The 15419-nt window shown below is 32.4% G+C and overlaps 1 protein-coding gene and 1 long non-coding RNA gene across 2 annotated transcripts in view; one reads left to right on the top strand and one right to left on the bottom strand.

Annotated features, from left to right (window-relative positions):
* Positions 1-15419, bottom strand: part of Src42a (Src oncogene at 42A) — a 78369-nt gene that overhangs the window by 53849 nt on the left and 9101 nt on the right. The window lies entirely within an intron of this gene.
* Positions 10753-11071, top strand: LOC135136022 (uncharacterized). Its single transcript, XR_010281670.1, has 3 exons — positions 10753-10813; positions 10880-10967; positions 11023-11071. It is a non-coding gene; the product is annotated as an uncharacterized LOC135136022 (long non-coding RNA).

The following is a 15419-nucleotide window of genomic DNA, read 5'->3' as shown; positions in this document are numbered from 1 at the left end:
TAAACATGTTTTAAATTTCATGTTGTCAAAAGAAGTCTACACACATTAAAACAAAAAGGCACGATGTAGGCCCGCCCACCCGCCCTATCGCAATTGTGATGATTTTTTATTTTCGCCGTGAACCATTGAGGCGGAGCTTAACTGCAAAATATTTATTTCTTTACAGGAAATTAAAAACATGTTTTTGAGTATGGTGTTGTTTAAAGAATACTATGTGTTTTAAGAAAAAAAGGTAAAATATAAACCTTGCCCACCTGATTTTTTTTTCTTAGAAACTTAAAACACTTTCAGATTCGTAAATTTTTATAAGGAAAAATGGATTTTGCAATTAAATTCCGCTCCCGACGATTAAAAAAAATCATCACAATTGAGATATGGCGAGTGCGTGAGGCTACATTTTGCCTCTTTTTTTTAAATTAATATTTGTAGTTATCTTTCCACTACAAGAAACTTAAAACATGTTTAAAATGGTAAATTTGTATAGGGAAATATCGATTTTGAATGAAAAATTCATCACGATTGAGATCGAAACGGATGGGCGGGGCTTCTCTTTTGGTTTTCTTTTTTAATTAATACATTTAGTTTTCTTTGTATAACACGATTACTTAAGAACATATTTCACATGTTAATTTCTCGTAGAAAAATAAGGATTTTACAATTAACTCCACCCTTCGGCTTACGGCGAATAAAAAATCATCAGAATTGAGATAGGGTGGGTGGGCGGGGCTTATATTTTGACTTTTTTTAAATTAATATACATAGCCATCTTTTTACAACAAGAAACTTAGAACATGGTTAAAATGGTACATTCTTGCAAGGAAATATGGAGTTTGCAATTATGGGGAGGAGCCTAATTGCCAAATCGATCAAATTTTCCGTTTTAAACATGTTTTAAGTTTCATATTGTGAAAAGAAGTCTACACATGTTAAAACAAAAAGGCAAAATGTAAGCCCGCCCACCCGCCCATCTCAGTTGTGATGATTTTTTATATTGGCCGTGAATCAAGGGGGAGCAGCTTAACTGCAAAATACTTATTTCTTTACAAGAAATTAATAACATGTTTTTGAGTACCGTGAAAGGAAAATATAAATCCCACCCACCCACCCCGTCTCAATTGTGATGATCTTTTTTCTTAGAAACTTGAAACACGTTTAAAATGGTAAATTTTTATAAGGAAATATGGATTTTGCAATTAGGCCCCGCCCCTAGGTCTGTCAACGAATGAAAACTTCATTACTATTTAATGGGGCTTAACATTTGGCTTTAATTTTTTCTTAATATACATAGTATTCTTTGAATAACATGATACTCAAAAGCATGTCTTACATGGTAATTTCTTGTAGAGAAATAATAAGGATTTTACAAGTGAGATAGGGCGGGTGGGCGGGGTTTATATTTGGCCTTTTTTCTTAATATACGTAGTCGTCTTTTCAGAACAAGAAACAACACGTTTAGAATGGTAAATTTTTGTAGACAAATATGTATCTTGCAATTAAGCCTCATCTTTCGATTTGACAACGAATGAATAATTCATCACAATTGATAACTGAGAGCGGGGCGGGTACGTAATCTTTGGGTTTATTTTTTTCTTAATATACACAGTATTCTTTGAATAACAGGATACTCAAAAACATTTTTTCTCGTAGAGAAATAAGAATTTTGCAGATAAGCTCCGCCTTCTTGGCTCACGACGAATAAAAAAAAATCATCAGAATTGAAATAGGGTGGGTGGGCGGGGCTACATTTTGCCTTGTTTTCTTAATCTTTGTAGACTTATCTCGATAACAAGAAACTTAAAACATGTCTAAAATAGCAACTTTAATCCCACTAACAGTTATCTAGTATAAAATCCAAGAAACCTAATATCAGAAGAAGATTTAATTGAGACATGTTAGCAAATATTATAAATACAGGGTGTTCCATCTGAAAAACATTAAAAAACGGGCAATTGCAAATTTAATCATCATGTATAAATAAGCGAAACCTTGTTCGATTTGTACTTTTGATTGTAAGTCCGTCTTTTAAATTTTTAAATTTGGCTTTTTTTTTCGTAAAAATGCAAATATATTGTAAACTGTCGAGTAAAAAACGAAAAACATCTTTCTATCTGAAATCTATAAAAATGTTTAGGGTGATTGGCTTAAAAAATAAAAACTTCAAAAGGAACATTTACAGATTTATGTATGTATTCCTTACATATGTATTCTCGTTATTTTTTTTTTTCCTGAATTCAACTAGGGTTCATCATGTATACCTGTCATTTAGACCTCAACGTTGAAGTGAATATAGCACAAATCCCTGACCAAGCTCGTAAAATGATCGTCCTATTACAACTTTTACTACGACAGTTTAATGTAGGTCACATTTCGAATGATCATGATCGTTTATATGAGGAAACTAACAATATGCTGACTGAACAATACGACAAAAAATCCAATTCTGTGGTTTCAAACGCGGCCAAACTCAGTCTAACGAAACGATTCAATATATTTGAATTTTAACTAAAACTAAACAATATGGCACAGAAAAACAAATTTCAGAGATTAACCATCCAGTGCATTAAAACAAATTAAGAGAATGATTTGAACCTTCACCGGCAATAATGTTTATTTAATGTTCTATCATCAGTTAATTATGACTTTTTTATGAAGATAGTACATTTGAAAATTTGCTGCTTGCGAAAGAAATAAACTTCTTTTTATTGCACGGTGACACCACTCAAACAAGCATACGATCGTAATGACTTTTTTGTGGGCAACATTATGTCAATTATATCATTACGGGTGTAGGCGACTGGTAACAATATGAAAAAAGCTGTAAAACCAGTTATAAAGAAAGATTAAGCGAATGAAAGGAATAAAAACATAATCGTGATACTAGCAAGAATAAAAGAACTGCACTTCTAGAAAAGGTCACGGCTCAGCATTCAGAAGCTCGAACTGCAATGTTAAAAAAGCTACCTCGAAAAATGGTGAGAAAATTATGATTATTAGATGTTTTAATTTCGGAGCGAATAAGGAAACTTCAATACAAGAACACGAACTTAACCCAGAGATAATTATATCAACAATTCAATATTTTGTATTTTGCTGTGTAAAAAGGCTTAATTTTTAATGCAATGTTACGTTCAAAATGTAGTGTGAAGGTCGTACACTGCAGAATGTCAAGGCGCATCTTAATTTCTTCCTTTAAAGATACCACAAAATCCGAACTAGTTTTTTGCCGAATTAGCAATGCAAAAATGTACGCTTTTAATCAACGGAGGTGCGAAACCGATAATCAGCTGAGATTACTAATGAATTTTTGAGCTTAGAAAATCAGAACACGTATCAGTTTCCCAGCATAAATTTACAAATTGATTGAATGATAATGATATACGCTACACACACATAAAAAATTCGCAAAGTGTCATTTTTTATAGTGTTGATGGCATTCCTCATTTCATTGAAGTCGGTTGGATAAATAAGATAATAAAATTGTACCGCTGACACCCTTGCGCAGACTAATTTGGATCCGGCCTAATGGGCATGAAAACCTTTGCGCTTTTGAAACGCGTTTCCGTGAACCATTGAGCAACAATGTAATGTAGAAAACTACATAATTTATTCGAATAATCGTCGAAATTGTGGGTCAGTACGTTTCCGAAAATAATTAAATTACATAGAATTAACATGATTACCGACATTTGCGGTATGCCATGGTTTTTCCATGCTCAAAAATGTTAGGATTAACAATTTAATAATGTTAAGAACAGTATTCAGTGTATATTAGATTTGCTCTTTTCTGAACTGTATCGTCACAAAATCGGATTGTCTTTTGGTTGAGCAAAGTCATTTTTTTGACATCAACGATCAGGTCAATTAATTCAACTTCAGAAAAGCCAACTTTCCCTTAATGTATAACTTACTGTTATTCACAAATTGGGCCTTTCTCTGCAATGGGAAGTGCTGATGAAGCATGTGATCAGTTTTACAACAAATTAATTGAACTATTTGAAGCAACTACCCCAAAGTTTCACAAAGTTCGTCGTTCTACTTAATGTTTTTTTAAAGTGCATTAACTTAAAAGACTGAGTACTTAAATTTAAAATACAAAAAAAAAAACAATGTTAATTATTACAGTTGTCAAAAAGTTGTTTTTTCTGAATCCACGTTTTTATTAATACATTCTTATTTATCTAACGGTAATTCTAATTACATACTTTGTTCGCTATCGTAATTTCACTTCCAATTCGTTTATAGTTTATATCATACTCAGGAGTATCTCAGAGCTCTAACCTAGACCCTCTGATGTTCTTCATTTTTATAACTGTTTTGCCAGTATTTTTACATCAGAAACTGTAAAGAATTTATGAACACAAAGACAGTTTTTACTTAGTGTGTGGAAATATTTTTGGAATTAAAGTAGGTAGTTTTAGTCGGTATTTAATTTAACATAGTTATAATGTCATATTTATTTATTTATAAATAATAATAAAATTATTATTATTATTATTATCTCCCGCTCCATCCACAATTTATGGACGCAGGGCGAACGACTTGCCCGAACCTTGACTTTGTTATTTTATTAAAGAATACCAGAAAAACGCAATCGCTTCGTTTTACGACCAGAATGGCAATTGGGCAAGGAGAAATCGATCGGGTTCAACGGGCCTTGATCGAAATAATCGCAATGGAATAATGGACACACCGAGACCATCCTACCATGACAAGGATGAATCGCGGGCGTAACAATTCGTTCTCTTTCTCGACGAACTTGAAAGGTCGCGAAGTGAACGACCAGCGTCCTTGGTCCTCGCCTGGAGCGCATGGTCTCTGGAAAGATGCGGTTCTTCGTATACACGCTCAACGAACCCAATTAATCGGCCTCGGCCCGAAGGGTTTTGCAACGTTTTTCGGATCGGCATATCAAATATTCTGGACCTTGAAAATGCAAAAAATCGTCTTGTGATGAATGCCAGACACGTTGACAAAAAAGAAAGTACGTCAAGATCTCGAATGTTCGAACCGCATGCATGACCTGCAAGTTCGGTCGTCGTCGTATGCAGGACCATTGATTAAATACATATAGATAGACCCATGCTATTGTTTGGAGCGAACAGGCCAACGGCCGGCGAACAAGAGATGGCGCACCAACGGTCGGCCGTCAAACGCCGGCGAAAAGCTTGGACACCAATCACGCGCATAGGTAACACAAATCACACTAATAATATATTTAATAAATCTACCACTCGATAGAGGGCGACGAAAAAATGTGTAAAAATCTCATAGTTAGCATTTAAATAATTTGCAACGTTGCCAGATGAGCCTAACACAAATTTGCCGTTATTTCTAGCCAAGTAGGATTTATTTCGTTTAAAAGTTTCTGATAAAGAAATGGGATTATTATAATGAATAAAAATAAATAAAACAAACAAATTATTAAGTACTTGTTATTTTAAATACTTGTTAGTGCTAACATTATTATAAATACGGTCCGGTAACTCAAATTTTATAGAAAGAGTGAGATGTTTCAGGACGAGGCGACCGTAGGGAGCCGAGTTTTTAATTTCGAAACGAGTTCTGCGAAAAGAGTTATCGGAGGTATGTCGTTATGGATTTTATTTCATACTGTCAACATATTTTTTTTGTTCGATAAAATAATTACTATTTTGGAAAAAGTTCAAATCAAGTCACTTTTTCTGACATCGTTAGCAACCGCTGTTTGGCTAATGTTTTAATTTGTTTATTCGTGCAAATCAGCATCAAATGTTTAAACTAAAATTTATTAGTCTAGAGACGGACAGATATATACTAAAGACAAAACATATCCATTCATATATGTCTTAAAAAACGGGTAACATATGCCGCATAAACTAAAAAATAAGACATTTTCTTTCACATTTTATATTGTAAATGCAATTAAGTATATCGATAACTCGCTACTGAAAATTTATTGAAATATAATTTCTGCAAAAAAAAGATTGTTGTGGTTTTATGGTTTATTGACATAGTTTACTTATTTAAAATGAATATTTTTCATACATAGCACAAGTTCTTGATATTATTTATTTTAATTTCAAATAATAATTGTGTTTCCTTTAATTTTAACCAAGAAAATTTTTCGGTTATTATCCAACATACTTTTGTACATTAAGAAACTCCATTCCACGTCGCGGGACGTTACAGAACAATATTTAAGTAAATAAGCTTCTCCAAAAAGAAGTCGTTTTTATGTGTTTTAAAACTCACTCTTTTATCTCCGGACTTTCGGCTTTTTAGTGTTTCACTTCGACACAAGAATATAAACAGTGGAAAAATGGAACAGTTTTAAAAACTATTCATCTATTTGTTCTGTCTTGCAGCGAGAAAGGAATATAGCATATTGTACCCACATTTCATAGTAAAAATATGGATCCGGTTTAAAATTTTACCTACCTACTTAATTACGTTAACAAACTAAAATTTTCATTGAAGAGACAGGCTGTTCTAGGAAACTTTATTACAAATCTCTTCATTTACGAGCTGCTGAAGGACCGCCGGTCTCATTGATAATTCTTACCTACTTCAGTTCTTACCTGGCTTGTACTTAAGAATGAAGCGAAAAATGTTCCAACAATAAAAACCAAAATGTACAGACTGGAAATATAGTAAATGGGGTAGTACCTACATACAAACGTATGCGTAATAGTTCGTTAGACATTAGGTATTTATCAAAATTAACCAAATCTCTTAGTTTACGCACTATTGGACGAGCACTCCTTAAAACGGTCAGAATACTTAATCGCATTATTCCATTCACACCTACCTTAAACTTTGCCAGATGAACCTAACACAAATTTGCGGATATTTCTCGTCAACCTGGTAATATTTGATTTTGAAGTTTCTAGAAGTATCTCAATGGGAATATTATAATGGACAAATAAAACAAACAAATTATTGTTATTATTATTTGTTGTTTTAATCCATTAGACGCTTATAGGCTATCGCATACTTTTCTTGAAAAATCGGTAATAAATTCAGTGAAGCATCTTTGCCCCTTAATTCCTATGGGTAAATTGGGATTTTGAATAGAGATCGCAGAAACATTTTTTATGGTTTTATGGTTTATTTACATAATTTACTTATTTACAATGAATGTTTTTAATATATAATACAAGTTCTTGATATTATTTATTTTTATTACAATTAATAATCTTGTGTTATTTTTCATTTTCAACAAGAAAATTTTGTCGCTTATTATCTAACATATTTTTATACAATGAGAAACACCATATGTTTCACATCACAGGACGTTGCAGGAAAATACTTAAGTAAATAAGCTTTTGTTATTTCACTTCGACGCAAGAACCGTTTCAAAGAAAACAAACAGTGAAAAAGCGGAACAGATTCACAAAGTTTTCTGTTCTTTTTTTCTTCGGTTTTGCAGTGGGTGGGAAATATGGTGTATTGTACATTTTACAATAAAAATATCGATTTCAGGCAAATTTCCGCACCACCAATGAGGTATTGCCACGGCGCGTTTTTTTTTTTGTTTTAGCAGTGCTATCCCCAATAGGCCTAATGCACTACTTGCACTACTGAATTAAGACATGATACTGGAAAACTGACACAAATAAACCACTCAATTTACAAAAACTGCAGCTTAAAATATCCTGATTTTTTTACATTTAAACTCAATTCAAACCAGCTTCTTTGAATCAAAAACACCAAATTTGGATACTCGACAATTTTTTTTTTATTTTGATGCCATTTTCCTTTTTTAAATAATTTGCATATAATTAGATGATTTAATATAAATACTTTATGCTCTTTACACTGACCGTCATTTATCCAAATCTGACACAATGAATTGAGTTTAAATAAAAAAAAATCAGGATATTTTAAGCTGCAGTTTTTGTAAATTGAGTGGTTTATTTGTGTCAGTTTTCCAGTATCATGTCTTAATTCAGCGGATAATTATCTGAATCAATATCGGCAAGTAGTGCATTAGGCCTATTGGGGATAGCACTGCTAAAACAAAAAAAAAAAACGCGCCGTGGCAATACCTCATTGGTGGTGCGGAAATTTGCCTGAAATCGATATTTTTATTGTAAAATGTACAATACACCATATTTCCCACCCACTGCAAAACCGAAGAAAAAAAGAACAGAAAACTTTGTGAATCTGTTCCGCTTTTTCACTGTTTGTTTTCTTTGAAACGGTTCTTGCGTCGAAGTGAAATAACAAAAGCTTATTTACTTAAGTATTTTCCTGCAACGTCCTGTGATGTGAAACATATGGTGTTTCTCATTGTATAAAAATATGTTAGATAATAAGCGACAAAATTTTCTTGTTGAAAATGAAAAATAACACAAGATTATTAATTGTAATAAAAATAAATAATATCAAGAACTTGTATTATATATTAAAAACATTCATTGTAAATAAGTAAATTATGTAAATAAACCATAAAACCATAAAAAATGTTTCTGCGATCTCTATTCAAAATCCCAATTTACCCATAGGAATTAAGGGGCAAAGATGCTTCACTGAATTTATTACCGATTTTTCAAGAAAAGTATGCGATAGCCTATAAGCGTCTAATGGATTAAAACAACAAATAATAATAACAATAATTTGTTTGTTTTATTTGTCCATTATAATATTCCCATTGAGATACTTCTAGAAACTTCAAAATCAAATATTACCAGGTTGACGAGAAATATCCGCAAATTTGTGTTAGGTTCATCTGGCAAAGTTTAAGGTAGGTGTGAATGGAATAATGCGATTAAGTATTCTGACCGTTTTAAGGAGTGCTCGTCCAATAGTGTGTAAACTAAGAGATTTGGTTAATTTTGATAAATACCTAATGTCTAACGAACTATTACGCATACGTTTGTATGTAGGTACTACCCCATTTACTATATTTCCAGTCTGTACATTTTGGTTTTTATTGTTGGAACATTTTTCGCTTCATTCTTAAGTACAAGCCAGGTAAGAACTGAAGTAGGTAAGAATTATCAATGAGACCGGCGGTCCTTCAGCAGCTCGTAAATGAAGAGATTTGTAATAAAGTTTCCTAGAACAGCCTGTCTCTTCAATGAAAATTTTAGTTTGTTAACGTAATTAAGTAGGTAGGTAAAATTTTAAACCGGATCCATATTTTTACTATGAAATGTGGGTACAATATGCTATATTCCTTTCTCGCTGCAAGACAGAACAAATAGATGAATAGTTTTTAAAACTGTTCCATTTTTCCACTGTTTATATTCTTGTGTCGAAGTGAAACACTAAAAAGCCGAAAGTCCGGAGATAAAAGAGTGAGTTTTAAAACACATAAAAACGACTTCTTTTTGGAGAAGCTTATTTACTTAAATATTGTTCTGTAACGTCCCGCGACGTGGAATGGAGTTTCTTAATGTACAAAAGTATGTTGGATAATAACCGAAAAATTTTCTTGGTTAAAATTAAAGGAAACACAATTATTATTTGAAATTAAAATAAATAATATCAAGAACTTGTGCTATGTATGAAAAATATTCATTTTAAATAAGTAAACTATGTCAATAAACCATAAAACCACAACAATCTTTTTTTTGCAGAAATTATATTTCAATAAATTTTCAGTAGCGAGTTATCGATATACTTAATTGCATTTACAATATAAAATGTGAAAGAAAATGTCTTATTTTTTAGTTTATGCGGCATATGTTACCCGTTTTTTAAGACATATATGAATGGATATGTTTTGTCTTTAGTATATATCTGTCCGTCTCTAGACTAATAAATTTTAGTTTAAACATTTGATGCTGATTTGCACGAATAAACAAATTAAAACATTAGCCAAACAGCGGTTGCTAACGATGTCAGAAAAAGTGACTTGATTTGAACTTTTTCCAAAATAGTAATTATTTTATCGAACAAAAAAAATATGTTGACAGTATGAAATAAAATCCATAACGACATACCTCCGATAACTCTTTTCGCAGAACTCGTTTCGAAATTAAAAACTCGGCTCCCTACGGTCGCCTCGTCCTGAAACATCTCACTCTTTCTATAAAATTTGAGTTACCGGACCGTATTTATAATAATGTTAGCACTAACAAGTATTTAAAATAACAAGTACTTAATAATTTGTTTGTTTTATTTATTTTTATTCATTATAATAATCCCATTTCTTTATCAGAAACTTTTAAACGAAATAAATCCTACTTGGCTAGAAATAACGGCAAATTTGTGTTAGGCTCATCTGGCAACGTTGCAAATTATTTAAATGCTAACTATGAGATTTTTACACATTTTTTCGTCGCCCTCTATCGAGTGGTAGATTTATTAAATATATTATTAGTGTGATTTGTGTTACCTATGCGCGTGATTGGTGTCCAAGCTTTTCGCCGGCGTTTGACGGCCGACCGTTGGTGCGCCATCTCTTGTTCGCCGGCCGTTGGCCTGTTCGCTCCAAACAATAGCATGGGTCTATCTATATGTATTTAATCAATGGCAGGACTTAACAAACTTCCTAATATCAGGTTCGCACGGTTAACACCAACACACGCCGAGCCAGAGCGAGGAATCCCTCCTGTGTCGACTTTAATCCCCCTATTATTCATCCGAGAGTGTAAAACGCGTTATTCTGAATCATTATGACGAGAGGTACGTTTGGGGATTAACAATTCAAGCGCATAATGCTCTTAAAGTGCAGGCGAAGTATTTAAAGGTCGCACTTACGCCATAATAGCTAGTACAAACAGATATACTTGTCTAGTGTTACAGTATATTTAGTTGACACATATTTACAATTTACAACAAAAGCAATAAAAATGTGCATATATTCGTTGCTTAAGAGTTAAAAGTAGGTTAACAATAAGTTATACGCTAAACGAAAAACAAAAACATAATACCGCCTTGGCAATTCCAGCAATTATTTGTCATTATTCGTGGTAATTCGTAAAAAATGAATTGCAATAATAACATGAACTTTACCAGTTTCAGGTCAAATCATTAAGGTAAGTGGAAAATAAAAGAATTATTATTTAATGCTAACAGCATTTTTACAATCAGGTGGGTTCTAATCATGTGGATTTAGTGTATTTGTACGGTGATAGCTTAAATTGGAAAAACAATCAATTGCACAATCATTAAGCAAATACAGCATCTAATCAAGCAAAAATAGGTGTTTAGATAGGAAACAATGAAACAACATAAACGAAGAAATAGTAAGTAATAATAAATGAAGAACAGAAATGGAATAACTAAAATAACGTTTGAGGAAATCGCTAGAAGGAAGTGAACTCGAGGAAATGGAGAAAGCTTATACAAAAAAACTGGAAGTCATATGACCCGAACCCTAGATACGGTGGAAGTAGTAAGTAAAGTGGGGAAAAACTAAACCATAGGTCAGCTGTGAAACGAAAACGCCCACCAAGTTTATATATACCGACTGAGAGTGATGAATTTACAAAATCATACGTCAGTACTGTGGTAGTACCAAATTTGACATTTTTAGAATAGGACAAAACTTACAACTTTTACGTATGTTCTCTTTTAACACACGGAAATGCGACTTAAAATGAATCTAAGAAACACTCTTTTGAATCTATTATGCTGTAGCGTGTTTCTTGCAATTGACATACAGCCCTTCCAAATCTATCGGAGACGAGTTTGGAGTTCATATATCTCTTTATCTAATCAATAGAGACCATACTGTTGTATTTGCATATCGATTATTCTCGACGACAATCAAATTATTTAAAATCTGCAAAAATTGGGGTAATTAAAAGCGACCGTCGCCCAATTAATGTTTGCATATTTAAGCTCTTTGCATATTTTTACATAGTTTTGCAAATGTTTCCGATTTTTAACGAATTCGGACGCTTATATTAATTTGGAAAAATTGACATTCTTGAAATTTAATTACGAAAGAATATTTTCGAAATATCCACTAAAAATTCACCATATACATATAGGACGAGCACCAAGCGCGAGCTTCCCGATAATTCATTAATAATTATTAAAGATATAAAAAAAAACAAAAATTAAAGTTATACACCTCCTTAAACCATATATTTCAAAATTATTTTTAACTATATGCAAGCCAGTTTCTTTTTTAATAATTAGAACATCATATACCGGGTGTCTGGAAAATGGTGGATTAACTCTCCGCTCCGCTTTTAACAATCAACTGGCGAGTCTGAGAAAAATACTAAAAAAAAATTCCTTCTCACATTTTGGTGGAGTTGGCTCTTTTGCTACGTTTAACTAAACAACGCACTCATTATCGCAATAGAATTAATTGAGGAAAAGGTGTGTTAGGATCAGTGATTTGTTCGGATCGGCGAATTTCCCAAAAATCTGAAAAGGAATTGAATACCAATTTCATATATTGCGGAAAACAAACTTCATGAAATAAACCTTAATTTTATTAAACCAAAATAACGTATTCTTCAGCAACAATGGGTAATAGATACATTCGAAAAAAATATTACACGCTATAGGTATTTTTGGAATTAGCACCTCTAGATCTACGAGTATAACCCTGATTTTTTGAGAATTTTTAGAAAGCTTTTTTATGATTTTCGAAATTTAAGTAAATATGTACATGGTCTTGTAGATTTCATTCATTTCTTCCAGAATCGCCCACTGAAATATGGCAGTTTTAAAAAATTTACGCGACTTTTATAAAATGAAATTTTCCACCCTTATCTAAATTTCGAGCCATTCTCCACGATTTTCGAAATTTAACAAAATACATTTCTGTAGTTTTCGGGCCGCAGAAGTCACTTCCGGCCTCATTTCTTCGATAACTCCAACCGTTTTTCCAGAATCGTCGACTGAAATATTTTTAAAAATTTAAAAAAATTCAATACAACACGTGCGTCTTTTTTTCAACTAGCCGATGTTCGGATGACCGTTTAGTTAATATTTCTCTCGTCCATGACCATGTTTAATTACTGTTTCAGTTAGAATATACGGAGAAATGGTTATGTTGTTTTTGTAACAATCAAAATAAAAAATTATCAAAATTTTCAAAACCCTACGTTTAAAATGTTCGCAGTTAATTTTATTTTTGGATAAATTTAAAGGAATCTGGTGTTTTATTGCTGGATGAAATTGAAAAAATCTTTTGAGCTTTTAATGTTTTACTTTTTACGAATTTAAAAAAGTCGAATGCCATAGTGTTTTTTTTTTTAATTCGGGAGACTCTTGGGTACCCATGGTGTATTATTTTGGGAGCCCATGGAGATTTTTTTTGTAAATTATTTAAAACAATTTGGGGGGACTATTTCTGGAAAATTCTGACCTAACCTGTTTTTGAGTTAATTTTGAGGTTCTAGGTATTCTCCTTGGAAAGAATTTGACAGTGCTTTGGAACCTCTAGTGTCTTGCCTTATAATAATTTAATTCAATTTCTTAGAGGATACGTCATTTGCTAAAATCAATCTTATCTTAGCAGGTACTAGCACCCCCCCTCCCCCCGCCCCCCTCTATTTTCTTAGAGAATATGTCATTTGCCAAAATAAGTCTTACCTTTGCAAGTACTAGCCCCACCCACCCGCTCTCTATTTTCTCACAGGGTATGGCATTTGCCAAAATCAGTCTGATCTGAGCAAACGCTAGCCCCGCCCACCCGCCCACCCGCCCATGTTTTCTTAGAGGATATGTCATTTGCCAAAATAAGATTTATCTTAGCAAGTACTACCCTCTGAGAAAAGACTTATTTCGGCAAATGACATATCCTTTGGAAAAATAGGGGCGGGTGGGCGGGCTTAGTATTTGTTAAGATAAAACTGATTTTGCCCCTATTAATCTTGTAAAAACTCTTGTGAAATTTAAAGGTGTAAATTGCATTCATATTTTTTAAATTTGATTATACAATGGCTCAAAAAAATTAATGAATATAAAATACTGTTATTTTTAGTATTACACTGCACCAATCCAAGTTGAATACTTTGCAAAAATGTTTTTTCAAAATGGCCCCAACGACCCACCCTGTTTTCTTCGTGATCATTCATTTTATTGAACAAAATTGTGGATTTTATATTAATAAATAATGGAGTCTAAAGAAAAAAGGTAAAATTAGCCCCACCCACCGCCTCTTTTGCATTTCATTAGCTTTTTTTATTTACCTGACATAATAAACATTGAATTTCATTCTATCAAGTAGTCGAATCTACGCTTCAAAAATTGAAAAATCCAAAAAACCGAAGAAATCCAAAAAACCCAAGAAACTTAAGAAATTTAATCATTCAAAAAATCTATAAAATCCAAAAGTATAACACCCAAAAAAATCTAAAAGATTCAAAACTTCAAAAATCAAGAAACCGAAGAAAAACAGAACCAAAAAAAAAATCGAGTAAACAAAAAAAAAACAAAGACACAAATCCTATTGAAAGCGCATAAAGTAGTGTGGATCTACATTTGTGACTTATTAGTACATTAATTTCTTTTTATGGTTAATTGGTTGTTCAAATCCGAGGAAATTAATTAGTTCTTCTGAAGTAAATACAACCACTACCTAAAAGAACGTACAAAGACAACTTTGTACGTAAATATCAAAAACTAAACAGTAAGACATACAATTTTATATGTACCAAGGTATTATTTGAAGTTAATACTACTTCATAATAGCCATCTACACTTAAAAAACCTGAAAGTGGCCTCACCCACCCACCCTCTTTTCTTCGTGATCATAATTTAATTGGGCAAAAAGTGAATTTTATATTAATAAATAGTAAAATTTAAACAAAAAAGATCAAATTAGCCACACCCACCCCCTCTTTTGCATTTCAATGGATTTTTTTATTTTACTGTCAGATGATAATCATAGAATTTTATTTTGTCAAAAGATCGAATCTACACTTAAAAAACTCCAAGTGTCCCCACCCACCCACCCTGTTTTCTTCTTGATCATTCATTTTATTGGACGAAAAGTGGATTTTATATTGATAAATAGTGAAATTTAAACAAAAAAGGTAAAATTAGCCCCATCCACCTCCTCTTTTGCATTTCATTGGCTTTCTTTATTTATGGTGAGATAATAAACATTGAATTTCATTTTGTCAAGTGATTGAATCTAAGCTTAAAAAACTTCAAACTGGCCCCATTGAGTAAACAGGGGCAGAATATTAAGAAGTTGTGGTCAAACAAACTTTAGTCATTTTTCTGGTCTACTAAAATCTATAATAGTTAATCGATAGAGTGTGTCCTTTTAAACCCCTCATAATCCAACAATAAAATTTGATGAGAGTGTCCACCCTTTAAGGTTTTCTAAATTTAATCTGGAAGTCACAACGCCTCGCAAGGCAATTAAAGACATACTTTTAAGTTTACGATACATTTATACGTGGTCAATAAGATATTTTGAAATCTCCCACCAATGTAAATTTTTGTTTAGAAGTTGTTGCAGTTGGCATTGAACTTTTATTTGAAGCCAGAGTGGAATGGAATTAGACCCAAAA

The sequence above is a fragment of the Zophobas morio genome, unplaced genomic scaffold, assembly GCF_036711695.1.
Source record: "Zophobas morio isolate AGI-343-1 ecotype UQ-CSIRO unplaced genomic scaffold, CSIRO_AGI_Zmor_V1 ptg000026l, whole genome shotgun sequence".
NCBI classification, from domain to species: Eukaryota; Metazoa; Arthropoda; class Insecta; order Coleoptera; family Tenebrionidae; genus Zophobas; species Zophobas morio.
Note: the sequence above shows the minus strand (reverse complement) of the source record. Positions and strands in the feature narration are given on the sequence as shown.